Below are 11,835 nucleotides of genomic sequence, written 5' to 3'. Positions count from 1 at the left end.
GAATCGACCGAACCGACTGTCACCATGAACAACATAGAAGTTTCTCAGCAAGCCATCTCAATATGCACTGTCCGCAAGAAAATCAACCAACCCTCCAGCTCGTCAACCAAAGAGTTTGACCACGAAGTGACCCTAGGATTCACTCCCCCAAAAATTTGCACAAAAGCTGCAAACCTTGCCCACTCCGCTGACTAAAGAAACTGTGCTAACATGCCAGACAAACAGCTTGTTTTTGTCCCTATCTCCCTCAAAAAATTGTGTACTTTTTACAATGAGTCACCTAGAAAGCCGACCTTCTTCTCACCTGGAAAACTATGCAGCTTTCATAAATAGTCACCCAGTTGCCCGACATACCGCTCAACTCAAAAACTATAATAGGATGTCCAACAGTGCAACACCCCACTCAACTCAAAAACTGCGATGCAATGTCTAGCAACCCAACATCCCACTAAGCTCAGAAACTGCAATAGAATGTCCAACATTCCGCTAAGCTCAAAAACTATGATGGGATGTCCAGTAGGCCAACCTCCAGTATTTGCGTAGTTTTCACTAGCAGCACTCCTACAGCCTGGTGAAAAAAAGTTGCATTTTTTTCCAGAAAGCCTCCTGCAGCCCGCGGCTAGCTCCCCGAAGGAATTGCGTAGTTTTTGCTGCCAAGCCCCTCTACTACCTGCACTTCCTCCTCCAAAAAATTACACAGATCTGCCCATCAACTGAGCTAGATCCCATGGATAGTCATTTCCAATCTGGATTGTCCATCTTAGTCTCCAAAATTTTTCCTTAGCTTCGTTTTGGAGCCTCCCTACCAACCATCCTCAACAGCATGTCTTGCACTGTCAATCATATAGGCTTTAGTTGTTTCTCATTGTCTTGTCAGTCTGTGCATGTCAGTTTGCTTCACTCCCCTCACAGGCTGTCTTTCTAGACTTAGACCATGTGCTGGCCAAGCAGTTGCCCCAGAAAATTGCGCAATTCCAGAGGGGAACTAGCCTTCCCTACAGAAATTACGCAAATCAGCTGGCCAACCTGCTAAGCTCAAGAATTGCACAAATCAGTTTGTCAGGCTTCCCTAAAAAAATTGCACAATTCTAGAGGAGAACCAACCTTCCCTTCAAAAATTTTGCAAATCATCCTGGCAGCTTGCTAGGATCTAGAATTGTGCAGAGAAATCAGGTAGACTTCCTCCACAAAATTTTGCAATTTGACCCAACGCTTTTGCTCAGCCTAGGAATTGCGAAATTCTGGGAGGCAGTCAGCTGCTGACCCCGGAAATTGTGCAATTCCTCTGGGACAACTAGCCCAGCTCAGCCCAGGAAATGCGCAAACTTTCATCCCAAGCTCGCAAACTGATGCATGTGCCTTCAGGTTGACTGGTTCCCTCCGGGACTGAGAAAAACTGATTTGCATGCATGGATTGCTTTTCCCAAGGCGACATGCAAAAGGCATCCCTAGATCTAGGGATTTATTTTTAGTAGCTAGAGGTTACATGCAAAGATCATTTTAGAGGCCTCTGACCAAGTGTCACTTTTTCCTAGATTTGTGGCATGCGCGTCATAACCTTGATCTTATCAAAACTCATTCCTCAAATCGAGCATGCATCTTTGACGTTCCAGATTGCATCCATGAGTCTTTGGCACTTTCATCTTAGCTGTTTCACGATAAGTCTGCTTTTCATGTTTTACGTTGTGTTTTTGTCATTTTTTCTGTTTTTATTTGTGTGAGTGTTGTCTTCTTCATTTCATGAGCACTTGCTGTCGTTTCAATGTATGTTAGTTTGTAGAAGCATCGTTTCAGTTTTCGTTCACATCTCACTAATGTTGCATGCATGGCATTGTTTTGCACCGACGGTCATCGTTGTGGAAACTCGCTTCACACACATGCATGCTTTCCCGTTTTCTGAATCTTGCACTTACTACTTTCATGCATGATCATTCACTCTTATTTACATTCAGTATCACCATGCATTCATACTTCTCAAGTTTTTAATCATCTGTCGTCGGGTATGGGTTGCCTTAGCCCAGTCCTTGCCTTGCCCAGTTAGCATTGCACATTTATTGAAGTGAAGGCTTTGCCTTCCCTCCAGCAATTGCGTAAGTCCGGCCTAGAACTAACCTCTAGGCTTCCATTGCACAATTCTGGGAGGTAGTTCCTGGCGCTAGAAACTGTAGAATATAGTTTGCTGGTTTGCATGTCACTACTGACTGAAATTGTGCATTGCACAGTTTCAGTCCTCAGTAGGTAATGCTAGAATTTTCTTTGCATAGTTCCAGTAGTCATTCGACCTCCTAGCAGCTCGGATTGTGCCTTGCGTAGTTTTGATAGTCAGTCTCCTAGCCTCCCGGTGAAAATTGTGCAATCTTCACAGACAATTACATAGGTATGTTGAATGTCAGTCCTTCAGCTTGTTTTGGTTTTTGACTGATAGATTTCTTGTCATGAGTGTTTCTATGTCTCCAGGTATCATAAGTGTTCGTCTGCTTCTCAGCAAAACAAGTACAATGGCTTCTAGGAGAGCAGAGTCGAAGACACCATTTAGAGCACAAATGGAGATGCAATCGATCAAGTGTCTATGAACTTGCCTATCTATGAAGACATCAAGTTGTTTATGGACAAGAATATCAAGATGAAATGGCAGCGACATCACAACGAGAAGCACCATCACCAGCAGCGGAAGGTACCACACCTCCATGCCACAAATGTAAGAGGAAGGTTGTTGACAACGCAGAGGTGGAACAAAGTTTCAAGCTCAAGCAGATCCACCTATGATGAAAGCAACTTTGGAGATTGAGGCTATGAGGCAATGGCATGACAAGAAGATCATGCGAAGGCAGAGAGAGAAACAGAGAAAGAGTTGGAGGTTTTATACCAACAACTCAAGGAAGAACATGAGCTACATAGATAGGAGGAGCAGTTGCAGTGGGAACAGGTACAACACGAGGCACAACATGGATAAATTGACGAAACTGTGCCCATAGAGGTTATGGACCCATCCAGCAGCTGGCATGGAGCAGACAGGGTGAGTAGTGATGTCGATTACATGCAAGGGTGTTCAAGAGCATGGATGTCATTGCGTGAACGCATGTGATATCACCCATTTGGCACACTCACCGAGGCTAAGACAAGAAGCAAGTCTAACTAGTTCTGAACATGCATTTTGACAAGTTGATGCGCATGGTCACCAACACACACTCAAAGATTATCATAGAAACTATGCATCAATATGTTGCTGGTCCAACTGCATGCAAGATGATGAAGCACATGTTATCAAACGAGTTGGACATAGGAGCCATATGTGTACCAAGATGCAATGGAGGAAAGAGTTTTCTTTATATCACCATTGAGTGCGTGGACACCATCATTGACAAGCAAGCTTGGCATCAATTTGCCAGCATCGATCATCGCAAGGATATCAAAGAGTTGGTCACACCAAAAATGTCCAAGTGTTAGTGATAGCTTGCATGGATTGCTCAAGCCTATTTTGTCTCACATGGGTACATGTGCATATTGGATGTAACATCTTGTAAAGTGGAAATCCAAGTGTCAGTAGTTGAATTTAATAATCATAGAGTAGTTGAAGAGTCATGAGGGTAGGTAAACAATCACAAAGGGGAATGTCAAGGGTCACCCCACCCTTTGCTATTTATAGCACCTCATACCTCATTGTACATACTTTTGTTCAGCCAAATTTCTGATAGGAGTATCTTAGAGAAAGCTTGGAGAGTATTGTAACAAGCCTTGGATTCTCCATAATGTAGAACTAGTATATCTCTTTGGAGGAGCGGGTCGAAGTGACTGTAGCGTTCTGCTATTGGGACTAGTGGCTGGTCATGGTTGTATCGTATGATTGGAACTTTCACTTCTTAATATAACAGAGCCAACATGTTTCATGGATATGTTGTTATTGTATTTCAGCTAACTTGTTTACTCTAATGATCTGTGTATATGTTTGCTTACGCATGCATGTATGGAATTTTTTGTATAAGTATGTATGAATCTTACTGAAATGTACTGTTGGTTTAACCACCACTTTGGATTGTTAGCTTACTTTCTTTTCAGTATGTGATGCATCTTTTCTTGTGTGTTCCCTTTTTAGCCACGTGCTTTCACAGGTTTCCAAGGGCCGCACTCACATCACCCTTCGTGTGTTAGAATCATTCAAGCACCTTCCTTGACTTGCTGCATATGTCACACCCTTGCTACCAAAAAGGATATCTTACTTGCCTCTACACACCACCACTCAAGACGATACCATACGACCCACTGCTGGGTCTCCTACACAAAATGATCTGAGGTCTAGTTGGGACTTCTTACCAAGGAGATCCCCTAACATGTTTGCGGGTCCTCATCATCTATTTTGAGTCTTCACACATCTACCATGGAGTTTGTGATCCAAATTGAAACAAGAATGCAAAAAATTACAGATATAACAATAAATACAGAGATGCAAAAAAAATAACACTATCTTTCATTAATATCAAATAATGAAATATGCTTACAAATAGAATGGAAATGAGACTAGCTCGGGCGATGGTAGCTTATCTCTTAGAAGAGATGTGGCAGCTACATGCCTCTAAACTGAGTTACAATGAGGTTCAAGGGACATTTTATTATTAAACAATAAGGAAAATCCCTAAACAACCAAAACCCTAACCCGAGGAGATGTAACACCAAGAGTTTATGGGCCCCGTTGGGGTTAGTTGGGGAACCAACTTCCTGGGGTTGTAATTTTGTCATATTATCTCCCTTGATGTGAATGATACCTCATTAGAAAGAACTCTATGAATACTACAAATAATAATGTGATTCCGAAAAAATATCTTGGGTGAATATTTCCAAAAAACATAGTTTAGGGCCTCAAAACAACTCTGGAAGTTCAGGACCCAAAAAACTGCCAAAAATAGTAAACTGTGCTACAATTAAGAAAACTGAAAAATTGAAAGAAACAATGGTGGGGGTCCACATGGAATGGGTGGGTGGACACATATATCCACCTAGATCAGTTTTTTATAATTCGCCCTCTGAATTTTTTTTCCAACAGACATATCTTTCACATCGAGAGGGAGTTCTAGGATCACTTATCACAAGTCACGTATGATGGTGAAGGTGAAGTGGCCTGGCCTAAGCACTTAGATGAATTCCATGCGCTCATGAAGGGCATGGAAGATTTGGTAATGGAGTTGCACAATCACAGATAGACACGATCGTTGTCACAAGTGACTGTCCATCGTCCGCTCATCAAACATCTCCATCACCGCAGAGTGATGTGGGGAGAATATGCACACACATTCGTTCAACCGTCACCTCATCTCAACATCACTACTTCCAATTGTTGCGCAAATTCGGTTGCGAATCCCTTGGGTTATCACATGCATTTCATACCTCAACCTCCATCTTTGTATTTTGATGATCCTCTGGATGACACTGTCTTGTGTTCTTCCATTCTGAACTCTATTTTTGTTATGAACGAGGATCAACATATCGATGGAGTTGGTGTTGCCCAACCAACCTGTGTTATCATTCATGAAGAGTGTGACTGGGATATTGAGCATCAAACCTCAGCAAAGGATGAATCCCTTCCATCCGTGCCTCCTCCGTTCTTCCATGACATGTTTGATGATTATGCCATCCTTGATTTTGCATGTGTACCTCCGTCTATGGATCCACCCATTGTTGATCATTCGCAAAACACGCTGGATGTCAGCCCATCATCCAACAACGAAGAGGATCAATCATTCATTGAAATTCCACTTAATTTTTCATCTCCTTTTTCGGAAACGTAGAGGTTGAACATCCTTGCTTCTCCTTTATTCTTTTGTGTGATTCATCTAATCATGAGGATGCCGACAAACATCTTGAATTTTCTGATCTTGATTATCGTGACCTCTCTACTTCTTCAACTAATAACAATATTGATTCAACTATTGTTAATTTTTCTAAGACACTGGTCTACAATGATTTAGCTGTCAACGAAGTCAAAACCCCATAGACTGTCGAGGCACATTAGCCTGAGCTGATCGTTATATCAGGTCCTCGCTATCCTAAGGTTGGTTTCACTTCTGATCAAGAAATTGTTCAAATGCCTGAGGCTCCTCATCAATGATATGTATGCATTGAACAACAATATAACACACATATTTCACTTCCTCCACTCGAACTACATGATCCCATCTTACACAACAAGCACGTGTGCACGACACAAGTTGTCTTTGTTTCTTTCATTTGCTTGCATGTCATATTCAAGAGTGTGCATATGCTTAACATCTACACGTAGTGTCACATAACACCAATGGTAAGTCGACAGACAACATGGCATGCATTTGCACTTACATATGTTCTGTAGACACATTTAAACCCGAAGTGTGTTGGTCTTCAATGTTATATATTTTACGTTTGCTGGTTCGCACCACTACATTGTTCGTGAACCATGGCTTCCCCAACATGGGTCGATCAATGCATCGATAGTTGCATAGGAAGTATCACTTCACATGAGCAGTCCCATGTACCCTTAGCTTAGGAGTAGGACTAGTGTTTTCTTTACCCAGTTTGCTTACATGCATGTTTTCCTTCTTACCTTATGTGTTTGCTTTCATGTTTGTTTTTTTGTTTACTCGCTTTGCTTACACATTTACTTATGCTTTTTTCTTTGTTTTCTGGTTTGTTTGCTTGTTTGTGTTCGTACGTTAGTTTCGCATGGACTGTGTGCGACTCTTGAATCAAGCAAGGCAAAGTACAAGAGGAATTGTGCATTTATCAATACTTGGTTGTCTTCCATCCTGCCTCTATATGAAGAACTTGTTATCTTCAGTCAATGATACGCCAATGGAAAATACGTACTATTCAAAGTGAACCTTGCTGAAAACACAATGCTTGCGCGCTAACTAGTGTCACCTACTCTAGTCGGTTTTTTTTTGGGTTAATCCTTGTCAGCACATTCAAGTAGAGTAAGGTGAGGGGGAAAACCTTAACAAGCACGTTAGAGGTATATATAAACTACTTCTCTGAAGGAACAAACTCTTCTGCGCTCAATAAGTCGGGATCCCTCTTCTGCCTCTCAAATGAAGAAGTGCTATGCACAATTATGAAAATATGGAAAAATTTCGAAAAAATGAAAAATGAATAAGAGGAAAGAAGAGAAAGGCTTCCTGCATAGAGAGGTGATGCAAGTAACTATGCCTAGGTACTAACCAGGTTCACTGGCAGCAAAGCGATGTTTGTGTTCCTGCGTGACTCCGTCGGGGTACTGTCCAGGCTTGCTAGCAGCGAAGCAACACCAGAGATGAAACTAAAATATGACGACCATAAAGCTTGTGCACCAATATACCCCTCATCCCCAATCGAAACAACTGTGTTGACTTGGCTTGGAATGTCTGTCGACGAACCAAGAGCTTGGCAGATACTACATTTTACAATCAAGCAAGTGTGGAAACCAAGACAAACGGAGAACTAAACAATAATTCCAAAGGTGTTATACATGCTTTTCAATAACAAGGTCCATTCAGAGAGCTGGAGTTCTACTAATGTGTCGCCAAGCGTTGTAGCGATTACAAACGCCCTCCAAAATTTTTCCTTAGCTTTGTTTTGGAGCCTCCCTAACAACCATCCTCAGCAACATGTCTTGCATCGTCAAACATATAGGCTTCAACTATTTCTCAATGTCATGTCAGCCTGTGCATGTCAGTTTGCTTCACTCCCTTCATGGGCTATATTTCTGGACTTAGACCATGTGCTGGCCAAGCAACTCCCTTGGAAAATTGTGCAATTCTGGAGGGGAACCAACCTTCCCTCCAGAAATTGTGCAAATCAGTTGGCAAGCCTGTTGAGCTCAAGAATTGTGCAAATGAGTTTGTTAGGCTTCCCTCAAAAAATTGCGCAATTATGGAAGGGAACTAGCCTTCCCTCCATAAATTCTGCAAATCAACCTAGCAGCCTGCTGGGCTCTAGAATTGCACAGAGGAGTAAGGTAGTCTTCCTCCAAAAAACTATGGAATCTGACCCAACACTACTACTCAGCATAGGAATTGCGTAATTCTAGGAGGAAGTCACCTGCTGACCCGCAGAATTACGCAATTCCTCTAAGACAACTAGCCCAACTTAGCCGAGGAACTGTACAAATTTTCATCCCAAGCTCGCAAACTAATGCATGTGTCTTCAGGTTGACCAGTTCCCTCTAGGACCAAGCAAAACTGATTTGCATGCAGAGACTAATTTTCCCAAGGAAACATGCAAAATGCATCCCTAGATCTAGGGATCTATTTTTAGTCACTGAAGGTTGCATGCAGAGCTCTTTTCAGAGGCCTCTTGCAAAGTGTCGTTTTTTCCTAGATTTTTGGCATGTGCATCATAACCTCAATCTTATCAAAAATCATCAACTGGATGTTGCAGAGCTCATTCCTCATATTGACCTTGCATCTCTAACATCCCACATTACATCTAGGAGTCTTCAGCACTTTCAGCTTAGTTGTTTCAGGGTAAGTCTACTTTTCATGTCTTACGCTGTGTTTCTATCCCTTTTTGTGTTTTGCTTTGTGTGAGTGTCATCTTCTTGATTTCAATGAGCTCTTATTGTCATTTCAATGTATGTTAGCTTGTATAAGCAATGTTTCATTTTTTTTCCCATCTCGCTATCGTTGCATGCATGACACTATTTTTGCACGGACAGTCACCATTGCAGTGACTCACTTCACACACATGCATGGTTTCCCTTTTTCTGAATCCTGCACTTACTACTTGCATGCATGATCATTCACTCTTGTTTACACTAAGTATCACCATGCATTCAGAATTCTTAGTTTTCAGTCGCCCATCAGCGGGTCTGGGCTGCCTTAACCTGGACCTTGCCTTGCTCAGCTAGCATTGCGCATTTTTGGAAGTGAAGGCTCTCCTACAAAAATTGTGCATGTCTGGCCCAACATTGACCTCCAAGCTTACATTGGGCAATTCTGGGAGGCAGTGCCTTGCTATCCCCAGAAACCACGCAATGTAGTTTGCTGGTTTGCATGTCACTCCTGATTGAAATTATGCATTGCGCAGTTTCAGTCCTCCTCATGGCACAATCGACTGTGCATTGTGCAGTTCCAATAGTTAGTTAGCTTCTTGACAGCCTAGACTATGCCTTGCATAGTTTTGACAGTCATTCTCCCAGCCTTTATGTGAAAATTGTGCAATATTCATAGATGGTCACACAGGTATGTTGCATGTCATTCCTTCAACTCGTTTTGGTTCTCGACTAACAAATTGCTTGTCATGAGTGTTGCTATGTCTCCAAGTATCACAAGTGTTCTTCTTCTTCTCAGTAGAACAACTACAATTGCTTCCAGGAGAGCATAGTCGAAGACACCGTTTAGAGGACAACGATGAATGCAGTCGATCAGATGTCTATGAATTTGCGTATCTATGAATACATCAAGTTGTTCATGGACAACGATATCAAGATAAAATGGCAACGACATCACAGCAAGAAGCACCATCAGCAGTAGCAGAAGGTAGCACAGCTGCATGCAAAAAATGTAAGAGGAAGGTTTTTGATAGCGCAGAGGTGGAAAAAAGTGGCAAGCTTAAGCAGATCCACCTGTGATGAGATTAGATTTGGAGATTGAGGCTATGAGGCGATGATGCGACAAGAGAATTGCGTGAAGGCATAGGGATAAACAGAGAAGGAGTTACAAGTGCTAAAGCAACAACTCAAGGAAGAACATGCGCTGCAAGGATGAGAGGAGGAGTTGTAGCGGGAATAGGTACAGTAGGAGGCGCAACATGCATAGACTGATGAAACTGCGCCCATACAGATTATGGACCCATCCAATAGCTAGCATGGAGAAGACAAGGTGAGTAGTGCTATCGATCGCATGCAAGGGTGTTCAGGAGCATGGATGACATTGCGCGCATGTATGCAATCTCACTCATTTGGCACACTCACCCTGGCGAAAACAAAAAGCAAGTCTAACTGGAGATGATCATGCATTTTGACAAGATGATGTGCATGATCACCAACACACACTCAAAGATCAGCACAAACACTATGCATCAATATGTTACATAATATTTACCAATTTTAAAATTAAATTATATAAATTAATTTTATTGTTATATTCTCCTAATCAATAATATATATATAATATTTTATATTTTCAAATATAAATATTAATAATTTATATATATTTTAAAATTATATAAATATAATGTAGTTTATAAATATTACAAATTATTTATTTCAAACATCATAACATTAAGTCATAAAAATATATCACACTTTCTCTTTATGCTCTTTATGCATATTAAAAATAATAAATAAATAAAATAAGAACCATTTAAAAGTCAAAAAGCTCTCCTCTCATAAATAAGTTGAGCCATTATACAACACAATATTTATCAATATAAGATAAAATATTAGTCTACACGTATGCAGTTGATGAGGGAAGGAGATGTACACATGTAGCAAACTCATCAATGTTAAATGTTCACACAATAAGATCGAGAAGAGGATAAGAGGCAAACCCTAGCATTCTTGTTAGTGAGAAATGAAGTGCTTGACCAGCTGTGATTAGGCAAATAGAAGGTCTTGCTTCCCCCATGGTCAAGCCATCGATTCCCTGGGCGAGTTACCTAGGCATTGAATAAACCGGTGTACACTTTTTTCTTTCAAAAAGAAAACCCATACTTACTTTCATTAAAAAAAACAGTTAAAACAAAGTTACATTTGCATGGATTTTCTCATCTGATTTCTCCATTACCATTAACTGTCCCTCGTTACTTAGGACATTTACATACTGAGAAGGATCATCAATCTCTTCTTCTGTCGTTTTCAAATTTACAAATCATGTTTTCTGAAACACAAAATCTATTTTCTAGACTGTCTAGGAGTTTCATAGATCTACAAAATGAAGTATTAGAACAGTAATTACATAATCAAAATCTATAAAGTAGCCAAAGCAAAGAAATCTAGAACCGTCCTTCATTTTTTGATGTTCCCTGAACACAAATGAACCTTTTACAAAAACAGAAAACTTGATCAGGCCGGGTTCAGTGCTGCATCCGTTTTTTGACAAACGGATCTACAATCTATTACCAATTGAGATGTTAGTAAAAGGTTTTCAGGTTCCGCTGACTACCCGAGTTACTTTGGCATTGAGTAAACCAATCTACAATCTAATTTCAATTTCAGTAGAAGACGTTCCAACCGAAGAAATTACAGGATTTTCGGTTTCAGATGACGAATTGAAGGGCACGGGCGGACTAATCACATCGTCTCCATTTCCTTCCAACATTTGAACAACCCTGCTCATACATGGACGATCTCTGTAGTTGTACTGGATGCACCATAACCCAACTTTAGCCAGTCTCCTTGCCTTCTCCTCATCTTCTACTTCCATTTCTCCTCCTCTTCTCAATCTCATCCCCAACTCACCACTCTCAAGCAACTTGAAAGCCCATTCAGGAAAGTACAGCTGACTGGAACGACTCACCTGCACATCAATATTCTTTCTCCCCCCAACAATCTCTAGCAAGAACATTCCGAAGCTATAAACATCTGATTTATCGGTAACAGGACCCAGATCCTTCGACCACACCTCCGGCGCAACATATCCGGGCGTCCCTCTCGCGCCAGTCATTGATATATGGTCATCTCCCTTCCCACAAAGTTTTGCCAGCCCAAAATCAGAAATTTTCGGTGTGAACTCGGAGTCCAGCAATATATTGTGCGGTTTGATGTCGAAGTGTATGATGCGCTTCTCGCAATCCTGGTGTAAATATGCAATTCCACGAGCAGCACCCAAAGCTATTGAATACAACTGCTCCCACCTTAAGAGTCCCGCTTCTCTTTTCCAGCAAATATAA

At 41.2% G+C, this 11,835-nt stretch overlaps 1 pseudogene; it reads right to left on the bottom strand.

Annotated features, from left to right (window-relative positions):
- Nucleotides 1-11,138: 11,138 nt before the first annotated feature.
- LOC149212266 (rust resistance kinase Lr10 pseudogene) lies at nt 11,139-11,609 on the bottom strand (annotated as a pseudogene).
- Between the last annotated feature and the right edge of the window lie 226 nt (nt 11,610-11,835).

The sequence above is a fragment of the Pinus tabuliformis genome, chromosome 1_1 (genome assembly GCF_031772625.1).
Source record: "Pinus tabuliformis cultivar Carrire ecotype Pingquan chromosome 1_1, CPIR1, whole genome shotgun sequence".
NCBI lineage: Eukaryota > Viridiplantae > Streptophyta > Pinopsida > Pinales > Pinaceae > Pinus > Pinus tabuliformis.
This window is presented reverse-complemented; position numbering and strand designations above follow the sequence as displayed.